Source organism: Mus pahari, chromosome 5 (assembly GCF_900095145.1).
Source record: "Mus pahari chromosome 5, PAHARI_EIJ_v1.1, whole genome shotgun sequence".
Lineage (NCBI taxonomy): Eukaryota > Metazoa > Chordata > Mammalia > Rodentia > Muridae > Mus > Mus pahari.
This window is the reverse complement of record NC_034594.1, coordinates 151,831,901-151,844,409: the sequence shown is the minus strand read 5'-3', so window position 1 is coordinate 151,844,409 and position 12,509 is coordinate 151,831,901.

Here is a 12,509-nt window from a genome sequence, read left to right as displayed (position 1 = left end):
CGCCCACTCCACCCCTTTTGTTTTGTTTTTTGAGACAGTGTTTCTCTTTGTTAAAAACTCTGGTGACTGTCCTGGAACTCTCTTTGGAGACTAGGCCGGCCTCCAGCTCAGATCCACCAGCCTCTGCCTCTTAAGTGCTGGCCCAGCTTCCCCAGCTCTAGTTGGGTTTCTCTCACTTCACAAGAAATTCTTGGGGGATGAAGAGATGACTCCACAGTTAAGCACACTGGATGCTCTTCCAGAGAACCCAGGTTTGATTCCTAGCACCCACAAGGCAACTCACAGCCTTCTGTAACTCCAGTTCCAGGGGATCTGATACTCTCTTCTGGCTTCCTCTGGCACTGGGTACTTACATGATGCACAGAAGTACACACAGGTAGAACACACACACACACACACACACACACACACACACACACAAACCAAACAGAAAATATCTGATAAGTTAACTTATGAAGAAGAACAGCTTGCTTTGGTTTGCAGTTTGTGTATTCCCAGTCTTTGATCAGATGTGCCTGTTGCTTTGGGTTTCTGGGCCTCTGGTAGTCTTTTTGGATGGCGGTAACTGGGTTTCAAGGCAGAGCAAATTACTCTTTCCTTATTTAAAAATATTTTATTTTCATTTATGTGCATTGGTGTGAGAGGGTCAGGTGCTGGAGTTTCAGACAGTTGTGAGCTGCCATGTGGCTCTTAACCACTGAGCCATCTCTCCAGCCCCCACAAACTACTCTTCTCATGACCAAGAAACAAAGGTAGAAAGGGATGATGGCTCCTACATTCTCCCCTGTAGGCATCACCCCAGTGATTTAAGGGCTTCACATTAGCCCCCACCAGAGTTTCCACTACCTCCAAACAGGAGTTTCCCAGAACCTCAGGGCCCAGACCTAACACAGACTCCAACCAGAAAGAGATATATCACATACCAAGACTGAAGCCAGACTGTTTTGTGGCACATGGTTATAATCCCAGTACTCGGGAACTAGAGGCAAGCAGATCTCTGTGAGTTTGAGGCCAGCTTGGTTTAGAGTGAGTTCCAGGGCAGCCAGAGCAGTACAAGAAACCCTGTCCTGGGAAAAAAGAAAAAAAAGGTTCTGAGAGTTCTATACATGCCTACTCCCCAGAACCAACCTTTTAATACGTGGACCTGTAGTGGACACTCAACATCTGAGCTGTAGTGTGCTATAGATATAGTTTTGATCGTGAGCCTAGCCTTTAATGGCTAAGCCATCAAAGTTGACGGTTATCGTCTGATTGTAACAGGAAGTAAAGATAAAGGGAGACATGGCTGGTAACATGGTTGGCAGCAGCCAGCTGGTCCAGATGAAAACTGCAGGCACATGGGGTCTGGGGAGATGTCTCCATCAGTAAAAGGCTTGCTGTGCAAGCATGAGGACCTGAGCCTAGGTCCCAACACCCACATAAAAGCCAGGATCTTCTGGCCACCGCTCTGGAGAGGCAGAGGCAGGAGGATGACTGGGGCCAGCCACTCAGGCTGAACCAGGGAGCTGCCGTTCAGTGAGAGACCCTGACAAACACAACACCACAAAACAACACAACACAACACAAAACAAAGAAAGCGTAAAACAAAAAGAAAGAAATTGCTTTGAGTCTTAGAAGAGACTTGACTTTTGGGCTTTAGAACCCTGAGGCTGTGAAAGACTGAGGGGCCTTTTGAGGTTGGACTGAATGCTTTTGCAGTATGATACAGCCATGAGCCTGTGGGGGTCAGGGAGTGGAATGTGGTGATTTTCATGAGAATGGCCCCATAGGCTCACATGTTTGAATATTTGTTCCCTAGTTGGTGGCTATTTGGGGAAGATTAGGAAATGTGGCCTTGTTAGAGGAAATGTCACTGGAGATGAGAGCTTGGAGGTTTTAAAAGACTTGTCATTTTGAGTCAGCTCTCTCAGTCTCTACTTGTGGATCAAGATGTGAGCTTCCTGCCACCATAACTTTGCTCCACTGTCGTGGACTCTAACCTTCTGAAACTATAGAGCCATTTAAATGCTTTCTTGGTCGGGGTGGTTTGTTTTTTTTTTTTTTTTATTTGTTTTTTTTTTTTTTTGTTTTTTTTTCAGCCAAAGAAATGTAACTAAGGCATTTGTTCTCTGTTGCTGTGATAAATGCTTAAAGCTTAGAACTTTAAAATCAACCAAAGTGGAGCTGGTGAGATGGCTCAGTGGGTAAGAGCACCCGACTGTTCTTCCAAAGGTCCGGAGTTCAAATTCCAGCAACCACATGGTGGCTCATAACCATTCATAACAAGATCTGACTCTCTCTTCTGGAGTGTCTGAAGACAGCTACAGTGTACTTACATAAAATAAATTAAATAAATCTTAAAAAAAAAAAAAATCAACCAAAGTTACTTAGCTCAATGTTAAAGACTAAAGTTCAAGTTTAGACAGCCCTATTTAGTCTCTTGTCAAGGTTAGCCATCTGTTTACATCACAAAGCAGCAGAAAGGAAAATGGTGAGCTAAGAGTTTAACTTGGTGTTAGAGTGCTTGCTTAGCTGAAAATAGAGACAAAGAAGAAAGAAGAAAGAAAGACTGACTTTGCTTTATCATCCCACGCTAATGAAACTAACAAGGATTCCTCCTGAACTGCATCAGTGTGTTCAGGAGTAAGGCCTGAGAATCTAAACCCACCAGCTCTGCTTTTTAATGCTTCACCACCTTTCTTGTCACCTCCCTTAGACCCAGCTCCAACACAAACTCTTGGGAAACTTGCTCAAAGCACATCCACGTCATACAGAATGCGCACACTGTCTGGGTCTGCCTCATATGAACTCAGGACATATATTGGCACCAAAAGCTAAAAATATACTTGTGTCTCAGATATGACAGTTATTTTGGTTGTTGATATCTGGATGATATTAAAATGGAAAATATTCTAATTACATACTGTGCTGGCTGGTTTTATGTCAGCTTGACACAAACTAGAGTTATTTTGAAAGAGGGAAACTGGGTTGAGAAAGTGTTCCCGCAAGATTAGCCTATAGTGCATTTTCTTGACTGATGGCCCAGCTCTCTGTGAGAGGCACTATCTATCCCTGGGCTGGTGGTCCTGGGTTCTATCCCTGGGCTGGTGGTCCTGGATTCTATCCCTGGGCTGGTGGTCCTTGATTCTATCCCTGGGCTGGTGGTCCTTGATTCTATCCCTGGGCTGGTGGTCCTGGATTCTATCCCTGGGCTGGTGGTCCTGGATTCTGCTTAGAAGACAGGCTGAGAAAGTCATGAGGAGCACCCAGTAAAGCACTCCTCTTGGCCTATACACCAGCTCCTGCCTCCAGGTTCCTGCTCTGCTTGAGTTCCTGCCCTGACTTCCCTACCTGATGAACTGTAGGTACAAGTGAAATAAACTCTTCCCTCCCCAAGTTGCTTATGGTCATGGTGTTTTATCACAGTAATAGAAACCCTAACTAAGATTCACGCTTGTTTTTATCGTGTGTCGACTTGAGCTAATTGCCCACGCACACCTAGCCGTCAGACACACTATTTCTGCAGTTACCATCTGCTGGTTTCACATGTAAGTTACCACACTCCATATGTGATGTGACTCACAGTCATCAGAGAAGACTGTATTTTGTTTGCCTGTCAATGACACCCATCTCTGTCTTCCAGGAATACATGCAGACAGGCAAAGGCTCCAGCCCTTGTCCCACCTAGACCTGTTATCCCCTAGGTCATAACTTTGGTCTCTAGCATTTATGATATGATATGAGTGAGTTACATGAAGTTAATAAGACAAATAGATGCAAAATTCTAAGTGCATGTAAGAAGGAAAACCACAAATACTGTAAAGAACATTTCAAAGGACGCACAGTCTATGATCATAAGGGTAATTGTGTTGGCTAATATTAATGCCAACCTGACATAAGCTAGAGTTATCTGAAATGAGGGAACATCAACTGAGAAAATGCCTCCATAGGATCCAGCAGTAAGGTATTTCCTTAATTAGTGATTGTTGGGGGAGGGCCCAGCCCATTGTGGGTGGTGCCATCCAGGTCTGGTGGTCCTGGGCTCTATAAGAAAGCAGGCTGAGCAAGTCAAGTGAAACAAGCCAGTAAATGGCACTCCTCCACGGTCTCTGCATCAGCTCCTGCCTCTAGGTTCCTGCCCTGTTTGAGTTCCTGTCCTGGCTTCCTTCAGTGATGGACTGCAATGTGGAAGTGTAAGCCCAACAAACTGTTTCCTCCCCAACTTGCTTTTTGGTCATGGTGTCTTGTTGCAGCAATAGAAACCTTAAGACAAGTTGGTACCAGGATAATGAGGTATGGCTGAGACAGACCTGACTATGTTGTTTTTGTGAGGATTGTGGAAGGACTTTAGAACTTTGGGCTAAAAATATCAATGAGTTTTAAAAGCAGATGATGGAGGCTTGGCTTGTGAAATTTCAGAGGGAAACAAAGACCCTACCAGGCTTTTTGTGTGGACAATCTGTAGTTCTGGTTGGCTGGGGCTGAAGAATCAGCTGTGATTTACAAGATACCAGAACTACTAGATTGAAACCTCTGCTTTGCTGAGATACTCAATGCCAGTTGCCTGGGACTGAGAAATCAATGGTGATTAAGAAGGGATCATCACTGAGGTGAGATCTGGGGTGAGTTTCCAAGAGTGCACAGATGCTGTGAGCCCGAGGTGGCTGTACTGGCTGGTTTTGCATGTCAACTTGACACAAGCTAGAGTCATCAAAGGAAAAGGAGCCTCAGTTAAGGTAATGCCTCTATGAGATCCAGCTGTAAGGCATTTTTCTCAATTAGTGATCAATGGAGGAGGTGCCAGCCCATTATGGGTGGTACCATCCCTGCACCGGTGGTCCTGGGTTCTGTAAGTAAGCAGGCTGAGCAAGTCAGGGAAACAAGCCAGTAAGCAGCACTCTTTCATGGCCTCTGCATCAGCTGCTGCCTCCAGAATTCTGCTGTTTGTTGAATTCCTGTCCTGACTCTCTTCAATGATGAAAAGCAATATGGTAGGGTAAATGAGTAAACCCTTTCCTCTCCAACTTGCTTTTTGGTCATGGTGTTTTGTCACAGCAATGGAGACCCCAACTAAGACAGTAGCCAAGGTTATATATACCTCAAGCTGGCAGCTGAGCTTGATAGTGTAAGAACCACCCAGGTGGTACTGGTTTTGAAGGCATGAAGGGCGGCTAAGGCTTGCTTGGCACTGTGAGAGGCCAGGAAAGGCCATTGGTGAGGGTGGAGCCTCAGTGGCAGTTGAAGGCCCAGGACTGAAGGCAATCATGCAAAGAAGTTGAGGTCTGGCACCATAAAGAGAGCCTATGAGAGGCTATTAGTGAGAGTGCAGCCCAGTTGCAGCAGAAGAGCCTAGCAGTTTGGAGACACCTCTACCATGGGATGACCACCAAGAACAGCATCAGCAGTGGAGAGGAGCCAGCCAGAGGCTAGAAGACAAGCTGTGTGATGCAGAAGGCAGAGCGGGAGAAGTGACCCAAGGCCTTTGAAGGATGTGAGTAGATCCCTACATTGGGCATTCTGTTGTTTATACTGTTATTTATACTGTTATTTATACTGTTGGGAGTTAAGTTTTGCTTTGTCGGATTGTGACTGTGCCCTGGTTCTTCTCTTTTGAAGAAAAAAAAAGGTATTTATTTTTTATTTTACAAGAGCCCACAGTTGAGAGTCTTTGAATTTTAAAAGAGTTTGGCTATTTTAAAGGGGCTGAAATTAATTTTAATGCATTTGAATTTTGAAAGACTGTGGGACTTTTGAAGTTATTATTTTAATATGAGATCTTGGGGACAAATAAGAAAGGATGGGTTGTGGCTTAATAGTGATATGTTTGTGTGTGTCACATTGACAAGGAGTCAGTTGTGCAGGAGAGTCTTATGTCAACTTGAGATAAGCTAGAGTTATCTTAAAAGAGGGACCCTCAATTGAGAAAACTTAGAATCCAGCTGTAAGGTATTTTCTTAATTAGTGATTGTGGGGGAGGGCCCAGCCTATTGTAGGCGGTGTCATTCCTGGGCTGGTGGTCCTGTGTTTTATACGAGGTGGAGCAAGCTAGTAAGTAGCACTCCTCCATGGCCTCTGCATCAGTTCCTGCCCTGTTTGGGTTCCTGTCCTGACTTCCTCCAGTGATGCACTCTCCAACTTGCTTTTTGGTCCTGGTGTTTTGTTGCAATAACAGAAACTCTAAGACAATGATACAGACTACAAAAAGTGATGACACCAATACAGAAGGTGTCCATGTGGTAAGAGCTGATGTTCCTAAATTAATGAAAATTATTTAATTGCCAGTATATAGCTTTATGAACATAAAAATTTCCACATAAACTATTTTGATATATACTTGATATATATACTATATATACTACATATAAATATATTAAAACATATAAATATATATAAAAATATGACTTACATGTGTGGGGGCCTGTGTGGAATGGCTTGGTGCATTGTGTTTTATTTGCACGATTTCTTTTTGGCTCTCACCCGTGAAGGGGGATCTTGCTTTCTTCATACTAATTCTATCATGAGAAGAAATCACCGGAATCACTAGATGGAGCTCGTTGGTTCTTCTTGCTCACAGGCTGTGTGCTTTTCCTTGGCACAAGCACTTCCCAAATACAAAGGCCCCAGGCACTCTCTGATAAGTCTTCCCACTGCTTTGACTGTGACTCTGTGCCCCAGGGCATCTTTAGCCCAAGGCATCTTTGAGGCCCTTCTGTTTCAGGACACAGATAATATCTGGTTCACTCTCGTGGAGAGATCAACGTCATAAGATAAACTTTTATTTTTCTTTTTCCTCTCTTCTTCCTCCTCTTCCTCTTCTTCCTCTTCCTCTTCCTCTTCCTCTCCCTTGTCTTTTTCCCTTTACCCCTCCTGTTCAAGATGGCTTCTCACATGCGGTCCATCCTGGCCTCAAATTTTCTTCCCATCCTTCTGTCTCTGCCTACTGAGTGCTGGGATCACAGATGCACACCATCTACTTAAGCTTCTAATTAAGCACTTTTTAGAGCCACTGAAGCATTAGCCAGACACAAAAGGCCAGTTTTGCCTTTTTTCTGTTTTCCCCTATTTTTGTGTTACTGTATGAGGGGCATTATGGACACAATGTAAGCATCGCCAGCGGCAGGTTCCATTCCTCTTCCTGCTTAGCCACAGAACTGTGCGTGTCTGTCATAGGGGATGTGCAAGCACCCACGGTAGGCATTGTAAAGTGCTTACGAATATCTAGCAATCAACATCAATGTGGGAATATTTTATCTACTTGGTGTTCCCCTTAGAGGCACCTGAGCATCTAGTAGTCGGAGTGGAACTGACAGAAAGGGGTGCTACAGGGCGTCAGGGCCAGTGCAGACACTCCTGGTTCCTTCCCGTACTGGGCAAGAAGCACATGCCACCACCATCACCCCCACCACCCACCACCCATCACCCATCATCACCACCACCCACCACCCACCACCACCCTATCATGAATGCTCCAATCTGTTTACACATTTCTCTCTCTGTTTTACACACATCGAGTGCTACCAAGCCAAGAAACAGAAACTGGTAATAGCAAACTCTGGTGTCCTGACCTTGCTTAGAGCCACCGGTCTGGATGGAGTTGGAGGCAGAAACTTGGGGCTTGAGGAAATGTCAATTATATGGTGAGATGGAACCTGGTGTGACTTGTAGGTCAGGAACAGCCAAAGTGAGGCGAAGCGGTGGCCTGAGTTTCAGAGTCTACACCAGGAGTACAGATCCATGAGGACCTCAGAAGCAAGAAGCAGCCGCCCCACCTGCTTCACCCTTCTCTTTTGAAAGTGACAGTCATGATGCCACTTCATGGGTGATGTAACTGGTGACAGCCACTATCTAGCACAAGGAAAGAAAAGTGTGTGGGGAACAGGCTGCAAATGAGCTAAGGAAATGCTAGAGAGCAGAAGATGGCAGACTTATGGTTGGCACCAGCTCACCTGGGTATGGCAGTGACCTTGGGCATGCCACTCACAGACTCCGACCTCCTGTTTTTCCCAGAAGGAAGAGTTAATTCTTGTTTTGTTTGGGAGGACATATTTTGCAGGAATTAGGGCTGGGTAAAGTCTGAATTCTCGTTCTGACTCAGCCACTTTCTAAGTGTGTGCCCGTGGGATGTCTCTGAATCTCAGTGAGTTACTTCTGTTCTTCTAGAAGAATGTACAATCTCATAGATCTGATATGAACTTAAGGCAGGTAAGTTTTCACCAGGTCCTGGAACACAGAGGGTCTCAGCTAATGTTGGTTTCCCCTTCTTAACTCATGCAGCCTTTGCTACCAACAGACATAGCCCAAACGTGTACCTGCTTGTATTCTTTAGGAAGGATGTTTGTTGGCCTTGTTGCCACAAAATTTCAAATTTCAGGAGGCCAAAGGTCATGTTGCCTAGCACTGAGCTCAGCACACAGTCAGCATGGAACAAACAAATCTCTGTGCCAGACACAGGGACAGAAAAAGCACAGGCCCTGACACATCCATCCATCGGGCTGATGTTGGAGAACATCAACCTATTCTTCCTGAGATGTTCCTGGGAACAGTGGCCCCATGGCTGCTAATAATGGGGAAGGACCGTACAGAGAAGCAAGCCTAGACTGACACAGTCACCTACCCAACAGAGTGAGTGGCCAACCAAGAGCCAGTTTATAGAAGAGAGAGGGACTTTGTTGCTTTCTTTGGGGCTGATGGTGCCAGAGGGTTAGCCGGCCAGCATGGCAGCAGGAACAGGAAGCTGAGGAAGTAGGGTGGGGCTGTGGACTCTGGTGTACTTCCTCCAACAGGGCCACCCTGCTCTCAGGAGGTGCTCTAGCGCTGCCTTTGGAGAGAGACTTGTTGTTTGTTTTTGAGACAGGGTCTTCTATAACACAGCTTGGCATTGAACTCACCAAGAATGACATTGATGTCCGATCCTCCTTCCCTTCCCCCAGCTGCTGGGGTAACTGTGTATCACCATGCCCAGAGATGTGCATAGCATCAAACCCAGGGCTCTGCAAATGCTAGGCAAGCTCTGTCTGTGAATTTGAGCTACTTCTGATGTGTTTATAAAAAGATAGAGAGAGGAGAGATATGTTCTATGGAGGTGTGGTGAGGTATGGGAGAAGGGGGTGCCTCAGCAGGCCCATGCCAAGGCATCCCTTCCTCCTGAGTGATCAGCCACAAGATGGTATGGTATAGAATAGAGTTTATTCAGGGCATGGGGAGGGGAGTTAAGAGGGTAGTAGAGGCAGAGAGAGGGAGAGAGTAGAGAAGTAGAGGCCAACCATGAGCACATGGAGGGGGGGGGTAAGGGAAACAGGGAAAGAGCAAGAGATGGAAGAGGGGGCAAGCAGCCCCTTTTATAAAGGGTCAGGTATGTTGCTAGGTAACTGTGGGGGCAGAGCTTAGACAGAATGCTCACAGCATCCCTCTAGCTCTGAATCCCCCCCTTGTTTTGTTGTTGCTTTTTTTTTTTTTTTTCTAGACAGGTTTCTCTGTATAGTCCTGACTGTCCTGGAACTCACTCTGTAGACCAGGCAGGCCTTGAATTCATAGAGATCTGCCTGCTTCTCCTTCAGCCTCCTGAGTGCTGGGATTAGAGATGTGTGCCACCACTGCCCTGCCAGTCCTTATTTCCTAATGTGTTGTAGAAAAGTCTCGGCTGACCATCCCAAAAACTGTGTTTCAGACAAAGGGAGAAGGTGGCCCTGTGGTTCCTTATCAAAGGGCCGTGTAGCTTGTGCAAGAAGTGAGCATAAGGCCAGATGTTCCTGAGATGTCTGTTTCTTAGGGGATGGCATGCGAAGACAGGCGATGCACAGACACTTCTGTGGCCTTGTCTCAAACCCGGAGCACGCAGCCTGTGGCATGAATGCCTGAGAGGGAGCCCTCGTTCACTGCCTGGACTGTGGAATCCGCTTCTGTGTGGGAAAGCACGCGTAGTGAGAAATGCACCTGCAGATCCCATGAAGATGAGAGGTCAGCTTGACCTCTCCTGCTAACCCCCCACCTCCCCTCAAAACTGGAGACACAACAGAGGTTGGTTGAGTGGGCTATGCGTTTGCTTTCAGAGTAAATTAACTATGATCTGGCTGCACCTAACACACAAAGTGACAAAATCACCAAGTCCCCTACTCCTTTTATTGGCATTATCTTAGCTGTTGATGGTTGCCATAGAAACCAGCAGAGGTGTCAAGTCTTCTCTCTCCCAGCCAGAGGAAGACCTGAAGTCATTCTGATCTGGGCTTTTTAAAAATAGAACCTGCCTTGATCCTAGATAAGAAGCCTCAGGGTTCTTCTCCCTCAAAGTTCCTGAAAATCTTTTTGCCGTGTGATTTTTTTTTTCTTACTTGCAATGTGCTTATATTAAACTTTTAAATTAAAAATGGAAAGACAAAATGTTTGGGGGCTGGGGAAATGGCTCAGCCAGTGTAGTCCTTGCCTTGCAAACAGAAGGACCTGAATTTGATCCCCAGGACCAGGGTTTAAAATGCTGCATTGTAGCACACAGGTGTAATCCCAGCACTGGGGAGGCAGAGGTAGACAGATGTGTAGTGGTCACTGGCCAGACATGCTAGCCACGCAGGTCTTAGGCCAGAGAGAGAACCCGTCTCACAAAGCAAGCAGACGGTTCCTGAGTAACAGCAACTGAGGTTGTCTTCTGACTTATACACACACACACACACACACACACACACCCCTCATAATCACACATGTACAGAAAAATATAAAAAGAAAAAAATTTTCAGTTACACAAAATATAATAATTCACCAGGAACTGGTTTAAACCAGTAGTACATGCTTGTAATTGCAGTACATGTGAGACAGAAGCAGAAGGATAAGAAGTTCAAGGCCTACTTTGGCTACACAGGGAATCTGAGACTAGCCTCGGTTACATGCACCTCATCTAAAATTTAAAAAAAAAACAAATTGGCTCAAATGACACCCATCAAATGGCAGATTAGGTCTCTTCAGTTGCTAGAGGCAGAGGTGTAAATCAGCCCGAGTTAGAGACATACCCACTGGCTTCTTTAAGGAGAAAGGACTTAAATTGACCTGAAATTCTTGGAGGTTTTGCTATCATTTGAATCTTGAATATTCCCAGAGGCTTATGGGTTAAAATCTTGGTCCCCAGCTTTAAGGTTCTGGGTAAAGATGGAACCTGTAAGAGGTGGGGCCTAGTGAGAGGTCTGCATTGGGAGTGTGTCCTTGAAAGGGACTGTGGGAACGCTGACGAGGAGTGGGGTCAGCACGTAAAAGTACTTGCCACAAAAACCCAGTGACCAGTGTTTAACACCCCCAGAACCAAGGTGGAAGGAAAGGACAGACGTCTGAAGGTTGGCTTCATTTGGTCTCTGAGGGTTTACCACCTCACACACACACACACACACACACACACACAAATAAAGGACATTTTTAGAAAGAAAGGAAAGGATGGAGAGTGAGACCCCACCCCTTCCTCTTTGCTTCCTCTTCAGACCTGACCATGAGGTAAATGGGCCTCTGTGAGAAGCGCTCCCACCATGATCTACTTCCATCCCACGACTAAAGCACAGGCCATGAATTGAAGCCTCAAAATCATGAGCCAAATAGGCCTCCTTTCCAACATGATTTGTCTCGGGCATTTGTTACCACACCGGAAAACTGACTGACAGACTCAACAGTGGCTCTGGTAGCATCCCCACACTGCTGCCTCGTTTGGGCCCTTATCGCGCCTAGGACGGCATGAGATGTCATAATGGCTAGCTTTCAAATCTCACATCTCTCATTGGGCTTTAACTAGAGGCGGGCATAGAAGGCATCCTGGCCAGCTTGAGCGTGGCCCTCGTGGCTCTGGCAAGCCTTGCCCTTTCTCCCAGATTCCCTCTGCCTCACCGAAGTCATTCGATTACAATCCTAAAGGCAGCCACCAAAGTCTAGTCCCTTATTTGGCCATCTATCTCCTCCTCCTGAGACTGACTACCAAGGGCCAGCTACCAAAATATTGAAGTCCAGCAATGAAAAGCTCCCTTTGCCCCACCTAATTAACAAGTCCAATTAAAGTTAAACACCTCACCCTAACTCGGGGTTTCTCCCTTTACCTTTATAAACTGCCATTTGCCTATGAGTCTGTCTGTCTATCTAGGTTCAGTTAATGTCCCCAGGACAAACATCCCCGTCCCCTCTCCCTTGTTCTTCCTCTCTCCCTTGTTCTCTATCTCTTGTCTTTGTCTCTTATTTCCTGCCTTTGTCCCTCTGGAGCAAATCCCCTCTAAGCGAAGAACTTGGCCTTGAGGGTCCTGAGCTGATACCAGTTCTCACAGGAGTGAGATGGGTTCTGAGTGTCTCAGAGCAGACTCTTTGCCAGCACTGAACCTGAAGGGAGGTGTGAGGGGCCGGGCTACCTGCTGCCAGGAGGGAGCTGTGTGGTGAGAGGAGCAGCCAGCACAGTCATGTAGTGGGACTGCCAAGGGCCACCTCTACACATTTGCATCCCCAGCCCAGGGCTCATCTATCCCATTGAGATTATCCTCAGATAGCCAGGTGTTGTAAAGAAGATTAAAACAAACAAA